This window comes from Epinephelus moara, chromosome 19 (genome assembly GCF_006386435.1).
Source record: "Epinephelus moara isolate mb chromosome 19, YSFRI_EMoa_1.0, whole genome shotgun sequence".
Lineage (NCBI taxonomy): Eukaryota > Metazoa > Chordata > Actinopteri > Perciformes > Serranidae > Epinephelus > Epinephelus moara.
This window is the reverse complement of record NC_065524.1, coordinates 32,874,987-32,887,551: the sequence shown is the minus strand read 5'-3', so window position 1 is coordinate 32,887,551 and position 12,565 is coordinate 32,874,987.

The window sequence follows — 12,565 nt, the reverse complement described above, 5'->3', positions numbered from 1 at the left end:
ATTAGATTGTATTATAAAGAGATGTGCAGTTGGGAGAGCTATTGTGCATAGACAATGTGAGGTGGCTGGGAGTTGGAGCTCTGTCTTGAATGGACATGAATCACAAGCGTCAAAGATGAGCAACTGCAGCAAACAGTATCTTCTTTGATAAAGGATTGCTCGGCACTATGCACAGGCACAGGCATGGCTGTTTTAGCATCATTAAAGTTCTGGATAGTGCAAAGAGTGAGCCCTGAGCACAGGAGATGTCAGATACCTAAGGTAACCATAGCTTTTGGCCGGGAGCAGATATCATCAGGTGGTACCCAACTGTCACTGTGTGTTTCTGCCCTCAACCACAACACACTTTAGTTGGAAGCCTGGCAGTGATTGGCCTAATCACTACCTATCTGCTCCTGGCCTCCTGCTCTCCTCCTCTCTCTTACTCCAAATCCAACAGCAGGCTTGTTCAGCCTCCTCCCCCATCCTGTGACCAGCTTGTGTTTTGCTCCTCTCGTCAGCCCAGAGCTGACAATAATCGCCATGCTGACTTGGCTGGGAAACCTCTGCATCCGATCTCCACCAGGAAGACCCACGCCTGCCAACCCTTGTCCTTACAATCCTGGACTAAGGACTGGTACTTCAAAGCCTTCCTCTGGTGGGCCACTTCGCAGCCTTCCTCCCATGGCACTGTTAGCTCGACCAGAATTATCTTCTGGTCTTCGGTTGACCACAACACGATGTCTGGTTGGAGGGTTGTGTGCACCACCTCCCAAGCAATTATCCTATCAGTATTGCTCACCTGTTGTAGCTTGAATATATGTGGGTCTGCTCCATTTCAGCGTGCCAGTGTACTGCTTAAAAAGTAAAGGTGAGGTCTAGGAAAGCTGTTTAAAAGGACTGATGCTCATTCATCAGTTTTCTGTCTTATTAATCTCCCTTGACGTGTTCATGTATTGGCCATGTGGTCATGGTGACGTAAACGCCGTTCTCACCACTGAATTTTAGTGGTGGATTTGATGTATGTGCCAGCTATGATAACTGTCAAATGGTGTGCAGAGCCCATAGATTTATAATAATACCTAGACACCAGATGCCAGGATGATGCCGTCTTATTCCAGTGGAGTTGCTCGCCTGGTGCATATGTCCAAAAAGTTCTTTGCCTTCGTGTCTAGTTCTGCAGTTCCCGCTCAGCTTACAGATTTTATGCTGTAACAATGTCACAAATCTGTTCCTAAATTGAAAATGTATAACAGAAAGAATCATAAGTGACATAGTTTGCAGTTTGAGGCTTCCTGTGAACAGTTTTACAGGCATCTTATGAAGAAAAAGCTTTTTGGGCTGCAGGGGATTTTTTGCTGCAATACCATAAGTGGCCACTGGGAAAAAATTGGCTGCAAGGCTTGATCGATGTCTTGAGGAACATTAATAAGATCATTAAAGCCCTGCACACCTGCACAGCTGTTCTCAACCACTCTGGCTCTGCACTTGCGTTCAAGTTGGATGGAGCTTGTCAGGATACAAAAGTTTATTTCCTAAGAAGAATGATAAGGGATAAGTCAGCCTGCCCTACCAGGTGCAAGAGAAAAAAACAGGAGAGAAGGAGCAATTATCTGCCCACACACTGAGAAGAAGCCTAATCAAGCTGATGAGGTGACACCTGGGTGAAGCTCCTGATAGTGTTTATGTTGTTTTGTCACCAAATAAAGAGGACAAGTTTTATTGCCACTATAAAAACCATTGTACGAGGCATTCATAACCAGCAAAGGCCCAGATGACTGATCTTACATCTTGTTCTACTCACACTTTCACACTCAAGTTATATACTCAAACTACACATTTTCTCTCAAAGACTAAAATCTCCTGGCTCCTGAAGTAAGACCTCATATCACCTCCACCTGCTGAATCATAATCTTTCTCTTCTGTACACTCCACTTGCTCTTATCTGAATCTTAAACGCTACCTCCACCTCTCTCCTCAGCTCTGACACTATTGCGTTTCTCCAGCTGGTCCTTTCTTCAGGAAATCATTTTAGCTTCTTCAGATGACATGACATGATGTGATCTGTTGTCTCTCAACTGCAACTCTGACCCTTCACTGCCTCGATTGTTTTTAGTGTTGGTATTGTTACAGTTCTTGGAGGCTGCTCTGTATAACAGCACATATCTCGGTGAAAAGTTGTGCTTTTCAGGTATTCATTCATTCATTCCATTCATTCTCCATAACTGCTTATCCTGTGGGGGCTCACTCACGGGGGGGCTGGAGCCTATACCAGCTGACATTAGGCAAGAGGCAGGGTACACTCTGGACAGGTCACCAGACTATTACAGGGCTGACGGACAGACAGACAACCATTCACACTCACATTCACACCTATGGACAATTTAGAGTCAGCATACTTAGGTAATGCTGGGTAAATCTTAGAAATCGCTCCCTCTATTTATGACACATAAAAAGTTACATTAAAGCCCAATTTTTCTGAAGGAGTTAACTTTTGGAGTCACACTTAATGGGGACTATACTTGTGCACAGACCCTACGCCATAGCCTATGCAAAAAGCCTACACCGTTGTGAGCATTTATACTTTTGCGGTGGTGTCTGTGTCACTCTGCAGTTACACCTCCAAAACACTAGATGGCGGTGGAGGTTTCTGTGAAGTGCTGTATAGTTTAGTTGATTTAAAACACACATTAAACACACATTAAACGTGGCTTAATAGAGACAATTACACAAGTACAAATACACAAATCAGCTTCACTATAACTCGCAGCATTCACAGACAAACACTTGTCTTTATCTGGACACATTTTCCCCACAAATACAACATGCTAACGTTATTAGCACAAGCCTATGGCATTTTCCATTGTATAAATTAGCCTAGCGGCTAGAGTACTTCTCTCCACTCATATGAAGCCAGGGACAACAGCAACATTTAACAAAGGTAACGGTACAAAATTTGGCTCCATTACAACTCAAAAGGTTCACTGACAAAACAACTGTCTTATACTTAACACGTTTTCCAAACAAATACAACATGCTAACGTTATTAGCACAAGCCTATGGCATTTTACATTGTATAAATTAACCTAGCAACGAGCGGAGATTTCGTCTGCTCGCTTGAAGCCAGGATAAATCACACACAAAACTTAAAATGCTATTTTTGTGGAGGCTTCATTGTCTTCACAATTTATTGTTTCTTATCTGTGAAATTAAAGTAAATTAAAGCTTTGTTTCCACTGAGGGAAGTGGTTTCAGCTTACAGAAATAGACAGGAGGTCTACCTCACTGCGAAGCATAGTAACATTTCTGGGGAGGTGCACGTCAGGCTACGCCGTAGGCTCTGCGTTGACTTCAAGGTGTGGGGTCTAAATACAGCAGAAAACCTTGGGACGAACTTCCCTCTCTCAGAAAAAGGAACTGTCAGCTCTTTCTGTAACCATGGAGAAAAATACTCCTAACCGTATTTGGCTGCATTTCTTTTTAGTTGACAATTCTTTATCATTCTTAACCTGATTAGGTCCTTTGTTTTTCCCAGTCTCTGAAATTGCACAACACAGGCAGTCAAGTCAAATCAAATCAACACCACTTTCTTAGTTCCAAAATACATCCTAATCTCTAACTCTGTCATGTGTGCACGGAAACTGTCTACCAATTGTCAGTTTGAGGTGAGGCAACTTATTATCTATCCTCTGGAAAAAAACGCACAGACTCACATTTGCAGGTATGTGGTGTTTCCTCCATCGCAGACACAAAGGAGGTACACTACAGTACACTACACTTGAGAGGAATGTGCTTTGTGAGCCTGCATTGATGCAGCCTTGCAGTCGGAGCGTTTTATAACCCATTTCCACTCCCCGCTAATTGGTTTGGGAAGGCACTTAATATTGCTGACCCTCATTGGACAAGTTAAAATTTTGACCTAATTATGGCACTGGATGAAAAGTTAAGGGGTTTGAGCTATTATAATTTATCCTGAGGGGGACATTAATGTCTGCAACAGATTTCATGGTAATCCATCCAGTGAAATCCTTCAGTCTAGACTACAAGCTTTTTGCTGCTATACGTTTATATTTCGGAAACAGCAGTCGCTGGTCGGCTGTTGGCCTTCACAACCTGGTTCAGTCAAACCCTGATACACACACAAACGTACCCTTTTTCAGACACAACCGGTCTGACACACAGTCTGAACAGCTTGATGAAGGAAAATGAGCAAGACAGAAAGAGGGAGACAAAATCCTCCAATCACCTGACATCTCCAGGTGGCTTTAGAGATTAAAGGTAGACATCTATCACAGGGGACTCTCTCCTCTTTCTCTCTATAGGCAGGAAGTCAGGAGTTGGACAGTGTGTCAGTGTGTGTGTGTGAAAGTACAAGTGTCTAATCGAGCTTTATTTATAATCCACTGATAAAGCCGGAGCAGAAGGGAAGATAAGACAAAGCAACTGACCAGAGTGAAACCACAAAATCCCAACGAAACAATAGAGAACAAACGGAAGAAAGAGAGCAGCACATTATAGATATGCCAATCTATTCAAAGAGTGTTTTAAAGCTGTTTTTAAATGTAAGTACTGACCTGAGGAGGAGGTTGCTCCACGATGCCGGAGCTAAAACGGTAAAGGCGCAGCTTTATTTTGAGCCTTGACCACAGAACATTTAACAGCTGCTGGTCAGCAGATCTGAGAAGTGCCGCTGTTGTATGTGGAGTTAAAAGATCAGAAATATATGAGAGTGAGTGGGAGAAATGTGAGAGAGAGACACAGAGGATATGATATCGTCGGAGTCACAGTGAAGAGAAGACAGAGTTGTCGGAGTCGGATTTTCTGATTATTTTATCAACTCTGGTGCAACTATTGTTCATGCAAACTGCGATTTGTGACCCTACAACTGACAGGATTCAAATGATAGTTGAACAGTTTCATATAGTTTAAAACTGTGTTACAGCGTATGTTTGAATGACAGCAATTAAATGATATATCTGAAAACATTTCCGCAGAATAACGCCCCAAAGCACCTTGAATGGAGCCGAACTGAGGCAGCGACACACCAGCAGGAAACAGAGAGACAGAGACAGATAGTTAGAGAGTGACTTGAAGGCTTCTCCCAGCGGAGTTGTCTTTAGGTCATCTCCACCTGACATGGATCGATACTGTAACTCCCAGCTGTCCTCTCTCTGACACCTCCTCCTCCTCTCCTCCCACTCTGTTCTCCTCACACAGACGGGATGGGACAGAAGGCGAGGCGAGGTGACACCACACCTGGCTTCAACTGTACGAACCAATAATTGTCACCAAATCCTTCCTGGCTTTGTTTTAATCTCCTTGTTTGAGTCTGACGCACGGTAATAAAACCAGCCTGAACTTTTGTCACTGGCTTTGTTAATCTGCATGCACACTCTTATAATGAGAATATTGCTTACAGTGTCAAATGTAAAGGTTAATGTGCTCTGGAAAACTATAACCAACCTGCTGCTGTGATAGCTGTCCATTTTCCACAGCTTCTAACAGCCTCTTCTTTGACATTTAAAGCCACACTAATCATATATTTGTACTAACAATGTATTAAATGACTATATCTAATATGAAAAGGGTTGCATCAAACCCAGAGAGAATTATTTTGGCAAATTTATTTGGTTTATGGCCGCAAACTTGACTTTTTTGTTGCACTCTCACTGCTGTAATCGAAACCAGTCACTGACAGAAAGCCAGCAACTAGCCAGTGAGCATGGTGGACTGCTTGGCAGCTCGATCACATTTACCAAACCAGTGAGTTTTGTCCACAGTGGTTTGAGCTCCTAAACGATTTACCTTTCGGTTGCCCAGTTTGGCGGCTCTGTCTGCAGGTGGTCCTGATGTTGTTCACTCAGGATTAAAGTTCCCTTTTGGATGCAGAATGTGATCTCTCACAGGTGATGTTTACAGGAGGCAGCGGCAGGAAGGAGACCAGAGACATGGAGTTGTTGTTGTTGAATCCACTTTCAAGCAGGTTTTTCTATGAACTGTGAAAATACCTTATATACGCTTTTTCAACCTTTGCTTGTCTGCCATTTTATTTTCCCTTGCTATTCAAAGCACTGATAATTGCAATAAGTGCTGTTGAAATGAATCCATCTCCCCCAGAACATCTAATTTTCCCTCTTCTCTTCTTTATAATTTAACAGAAAAGTGGGTTTAAGACTTCTATAGACAGGCAGTGAATTGTGCAGCCACTTAAGTTGAAAACTTTACAAAGTGAGACATTATGTATAAAGAAACCAAAGGAGGATGAGGAGGAAGAATGAGTGGAAGAGATGCTGTGTGAATGCATATATGTTGGCAAAACTATACTTTATGAGAAATACAACTAATTTAAAAATCCATGCACAAAAACTACAAGGCTGTGTCCCATCCTACTTTTCCCCCACCCTCAAAATTTCACCTTCACCGCTGCTCCTTCACGTCGAAAGGGGTCAGTTGAGGTGGTTCGGGCATCTGATTAGGATCCTCCTGGGCGCCTCACATTAGAGGTGTTCTGGGCACGTCCCACTGGTAGGAGGCCCCGGGGCAGATCCAGAACATGCTGGAGGGAATACATATCTCATCTGGCCTGGGAACGCCTTGGGGTCCCCCAGGAGGAGCTGGAAAGTGTTGCTGAGGAGAGGGACGTCTGGGGTGCTTTGCTCAGCCTGCTGCCCCCGCAACCCGGCCCCGTTTAAGCAGATGAAAATGGATGGATGGAAGTCCTTTCAAGTCATCTCTCTCAAATCTAAGTCAGGTCTCTAGTCATAAATACCAAGTCAAATCAAGTGCAATCTTTAATCATTGCCAGTCAAGCAAATTTCAAGTCCTCAAAATTACAGTGAGAGTCTTCAGTCAAGTCATGTGACTTGTGTCCCAACCCTCTGCCTTCTGGAGAGTGTAAAAGGCAATGAGGGTAAAGGAAACTGGATTTCATACGTGCGTCACATGAGGCCTATTATGATTATGAATAATTAGGTGTCCTGTGCCATAATGGACTTTGCATGCATGACATGGTGTCAGTCTATAAGAATAGAAAAAATGGCTTCTTTTTGCACCATAAGAAAATTTCAAGTCTCTAACCACAGTATATAACGGAACAAGTCCAGTATAACCTGAAGCTAAATTGTTCCTGTGTCAGATACCATGAAGACATTTTGGGAAAAGCAGTCATTAACTAATTTAGAAGAAGATTAGGCAGGCTCATCCAAACTCAATGAATGCAATAAACATCCCTGAGTGATAACTGACAGGGTGAAACGACTGGAGGAAGTAAACGGTGTGAATATTGTAACTCGGTGACAACAGGCTCGACAGGCTACCTGATAAAGTTGTTATGTAGGAGGGAATTGGTGCAGGGCTAGTGGGCAGAGAAACACTGCTGTTGCCAGGAGGAGCAGGGGAGAGGAATAAGAAAGAAAAAAAGACAGAGAAGAATCTGATGAAATCCAATTGTACTTAGACATTTGGCTGTGAGGGGAAAGTGGACGGGGAATATGGAGAAAGAAAAAAGTGTAGGAGAGTCGGGGCGACTCAAAGAGGAGGAGAGCTGGAGAGAGGCAAAGAAAAACCGAAGAGGCGGAAATGAAAAAATACAGCCAGTGGAAGCGTCAAGAAAGTACTCTGAAAGCTGGCAAGAGATGTGTGTATTTCTGTGTGTGTGTGTGTGTACATGAATGAGAGGAGTGTGTGTACATTCACCAATGTGTGTCTTTATCTGACATGAACAAAGGAGATGGAAAGAGCATGGGAAGACAGCAGGCGGTAAAATGAGTTTTAAATGGAAATGTGTTTGGCGAGGGGAGTGAGGGAAGATNAGGATGGTGGGATAAATTACATTACAGTCATAGAGTTTGGAAAGTGTAGAGGAGAGGAAGAAACAAGAACAAAATGGGGACGGACAGGGTGGAAGAGGAAGGAAGAGAGGGATGAAGGGGAGGAAAAGATGAAAAATTTAGATTGATGAAGAGAATGAGGGATTTGCAGCAGGAGAATGGGAAAGACAAAGAAAAGAGGATATAAAGGGTTTGAGCAATTTAGGGCGGAAGGGGACGATGGGAAGGATGTGAAGAGGATGAAAAAGGAGAAACAGCTCGGGGGAAACAAGGAAGGGACAGCGTTGTATAACCAGCAGTACCATCAGGCGAGGGCAACCTCACCACCTAGAGAGAAAATTCAGTGTCAATTAAATGGATCTTTAAAAAATGAAAGCAACAGAAAGGAATAATAAAAAAAAGAATGATATAAAGAGATGTAGAGAGGCAGAAAAAAGTGTGCGTGCATTTGTGTGTGTGTCAGGCAGCAGAGAGCTAATGAGACATAATGAAAGACAGAGTGAGGGGGTGAAAACATAAGGGGAAAAGCATATGGACACCCGCAGAGAACAAAGGACGGATGAGAGGAAAAGAAAGAGAATCATTAAGTTGGAACATTAGCGAGATAAGAGCATGAAAAAAGAGCAAGTGATGCACGTTGTAGATTGTGTCCTGCAGAACAGCCCCGTACACGTTTCTGAAAACCAGGAATATGGTACATTTACGGTACATTACATCATGTGTTTGAAAGTGACGTAATGTATACGCTGACCTTGTCATCGGGAGATGGTGGGGATGGTGGATGGCGTAGGTGAGATGTTGTTTCAAGTCCATCAAACAACAAAAAACAGTTGTATTATTGTGAGTCATGGCTGTGTTTCTTTTTTCTTTCTAGGCTCTAAACATGAGTGTTTTGTAGCAGCCTGGTGACCTTTTTCCATCAGCCTTTACCTCCAAACATTTTAGCAAACCATCAGTGAGTACAGTGGCACGAAAAGCGGTTAGTTTTTACCAAGAAATTGCTGCTTTTCCCGCTTGTGATTGTGTTATTTAAATCCAAAACTTGATATTTTCCTCACCATAACTGAATGTTTTTTGTGCCTAAATGAAACGACATATTAACCACAGTGTTGCTGACATAAGGGCTGCCCCCTAATACTCGATAAAACGTTAGTTGACCAGAAAGGTCATTAGTCAAGGTCAAGAAGATTTCACTGGACACTTAGTCACAGAAAAAAAAGAAAGCAAATGTGAAAGGAGCTGCACCTTGTCAAAATAAATCAAAACCTATATGACTGGACCATGTGTGAATTTAATTTGAAAGGCTCAGCAGTCAGACAGGAGTCAGGTTAATCTCCAGGGCTGGTACCTGCGGTTATTCCACAGGCTAGTTAATAACATGTCGGGCAGGAAATCCAAAGTGTGGGATCATTTTGAGAAGGTGAAGGACGAACCCAAGGTGATATGTAAACTCATCTTCATTGGTCGACTACAAACATGACGTATCATCTGAAACATGGAAGTAGCTACATGCCCATTAGCCCACAGCGTCATTAACAGGCGGCTCGCTCAGTGTGTGACGTGCACTTGTAGATAAAATATAGGCCTATATTAATGAAGGTTCATTAGTACGGTTTGTATTTCTCTGTAATGTAGCACAGTGTTAACAGTGTTACTGATACTATTCTTTCTCACACCTTCAACTCAAACCACCAAAATATATCATTTAATAATTAAATTAATATCGTCAACATGCAGGCGGCTACTCGACTAATGGCCCTAAATGACGACTATTGGTTGACTAGGAAAATTCTTAGTCGGGGGGCAGCCCTAGTTGAAATGCAGAAAGCACATCATCATTATCAAAAATAATGCAAGGTTTTGATGCTACTTTTCCACAGTGTTGTGCCCTGATGAGGCCATGGGCTCATAGTTATGTAACATTCACCTCTCTGAACAAATGAGCAGTAACTTCCTGTGAGATCTGGCTTGTTAGTTACATAGACACTAACGAGGTAGAAAAAAGTGGTGTGTAACTCAATAGCATTTCTTACAATAAAGCTTCACATTCCGGTTGATTCAACATTTAACCTCAGCTGAAACTCACCCTGCTACCTTCCCTCCAAACATCTGTTCATTATGTCGTATTTGGCTTTTTCTGCCAGCCTCTCTTAATGTCAGAACACTGTGTCATCCTTCACAGTTTGTGAAGGCAGAGAGGCCAAAGCAGCCAAAACTGAGGACAACATCACATTTTCACCTGCAGTGATGATGAGCCGGCCGTGACCGTATTATTCATCATTACTCACTCTGTCTGACACGGCGGTGACACAGTGAGACACTGTTTGGGCTCACATGAAAGGTCTTATTTAGCGCAGTTACATCACGATCTGGTAAAGGTTAGTTTACTCCCCAAATGACGATATGTGTATCAGTTACTCACTGTGTGTTGCTTTGAATTCATAGAGAAGACTTTGTTTTTCCTCGCATGCATGGTGAACGAAGAATCCAGAAAATTCTTGATGAATTGAAGTCAAAGGGGAACGTGTTTGAAACTTTGAAATTGTGTGTGTAAAATCGCCTCAGTAGACATGACTGTGTGACTGTCAGGCATAAAGAGGCACTGGAGACACCGCGCTGGCTGCCACACACACTCTGCCTTCTCCACTCACCTCCCCCGCCCACATCTTCACCATCTGCACATATGGACTGTGTAAATTAGCAAAGTCTGACAGCTCTCGCACAATCATTATACTCCATATCCTCATTACGAGTCCTGATTATAATGCAGGCCAAGTTCACCATAACACACTTATATAAATAAATAAACTGTGCTCACCTATCAAACTCCCATTTTCAAACGACGTCCCAGGGTGGGGATAACGCTGAGTGTCGCGATCATCTTGACAAGGTGTAAAGCAATCAGTCTGATGGCTGTAAACATAAATACTGCGGGGACACTTGTGGGTAATGTTGCAGGATGGATGCACTGACGCTGCAAGAGGAGTATGTTAAAGGAAGAATTAGGAGGGAATGAATGTTTATGAACCATGAGGATTTCCTGGCCCATGATGACGACTGGCTAATGAGAATGGATCTACGTGTTTAATTGGATCCAGCATTAGATGGCCCAACCTCACGGGACGGCGCCGTCCCAGTGCCAATACAAACACTGATGACTTTGGGTTTTCTGGCAACCAGCTGTTACCATCAATATGTGTTCCATATGATTAACACTTTACCTCTCTGCCTGAAGCCTCTTTTAGGAATAATATAATTCTGTTATATTCTATCCCTCAGTACAATAACGCCTGCTGTTTTGGATGGGGTTATGGAAATGAATAGTCAATATGTCAAGTTCCCTTACACTGAATGAGAACAGGCCAACATCAGAAGGCAATTTGCAGCAATGGACATTAGTTTCCAAATGTAACCGGTGCAATTGACTGCACTCATGTTGTTATCAGGGCTCTGTATGAAAATAAATTAGTTTATGTAAATCAAAAGCATATGCATTCAATAAATGTTAAAGTCATATGTGAGTCTAACTGGGTCCTGACAAACATGATGGCCTGGATCAACACACAGCAGTGCAGGGAGCAGACTACAGGCAGGTGCTGTGCGTGATGGCTGGCTTTCTGCTCCAATTATGAAAACGAATTGTAGAAATTCTAACCATTTAAGTTTGATGCATGATTACCTTCCAGGTGACATTGGTTTCCCCCTCAGGGCCTCTTACGTTGTTTCCAATCCGCAGAGCAAAGAGGAAATGTGCTACAGTCATGCCCATGCTCGTGTGCGCACAGTTGTGGAGCCACTGGCTTCCTCAAATACCGATGGCGTTCTTTAGAAGCTTCCGGTAATTATCAAGGTGTTTGCTGTTTTGAAAGGATTCACCTTCCTCTTCCTCCTGTCCTCCTTTACCCTCAGCATGAGGACCCTGGCCGATAGACTGACAGGAAGTTCAGAGCAAGGATCTGTGAGGATGTAACGCATTTGTAAAATGACGGCAATGCAAAGCTTCATTTTTTTTTTAGATATTTTTTAGGGCATTTTTGCCTTTAATTGATAGAATAGTGAAGTGTGAAAGGGGGAGAGAGAGGGAGAGACATGCAGCAAAAAAAATGCCACACACACTGAGTATAGAGGCTATTTGGGCTTCCAGTAGTGACAGCTCAGGAGTACACTTGCCCTCACCAGTAGCAGACACGTTGCCTGTGGTCCAGTTCTTCTTTTATTGCCTTCACCTCAAATTTTAGGTAGTGCCCTGTGTGATGAACTCACTGCTTTAACCACAGCAGCAACATGTTGCCACTCACTGCATTTTCTTTTGTTTGTGACCGACTGCTGTGGCCACAGAAGAGTATGTGCTTTCTAACCTCCACTTCACCCACAAGCACCTTGTTGCCACGATTCACCGTAAAGAACCACTGATCAGCAGGTTCATTTCTATGCAGCAACATTCATGAGGTTTGCTTTGCATTTAAGGTTGAATACAGGTGTTCAGAGGGCGGGATATGAGGCTGATCCACATGCAGTAATTTCCAAGAGGACTGTGATTTATAAAGGGAACATTGCCTGCAGGTGTGCATGGCAGGTTTTAGAAATCGGAATATTTTTTGGTGCACTGCATTTTTTGCTTTTGTGCACACATACACTTTCAGGGTGGATCATTTGCACTTCTTTATGAATAAGGCACTAAGTTATCAGTCTGTCACAGATGGATCAACACATGTGTGGGCAATTTTAGCAATTACATAACAATGATCTAGCCATTA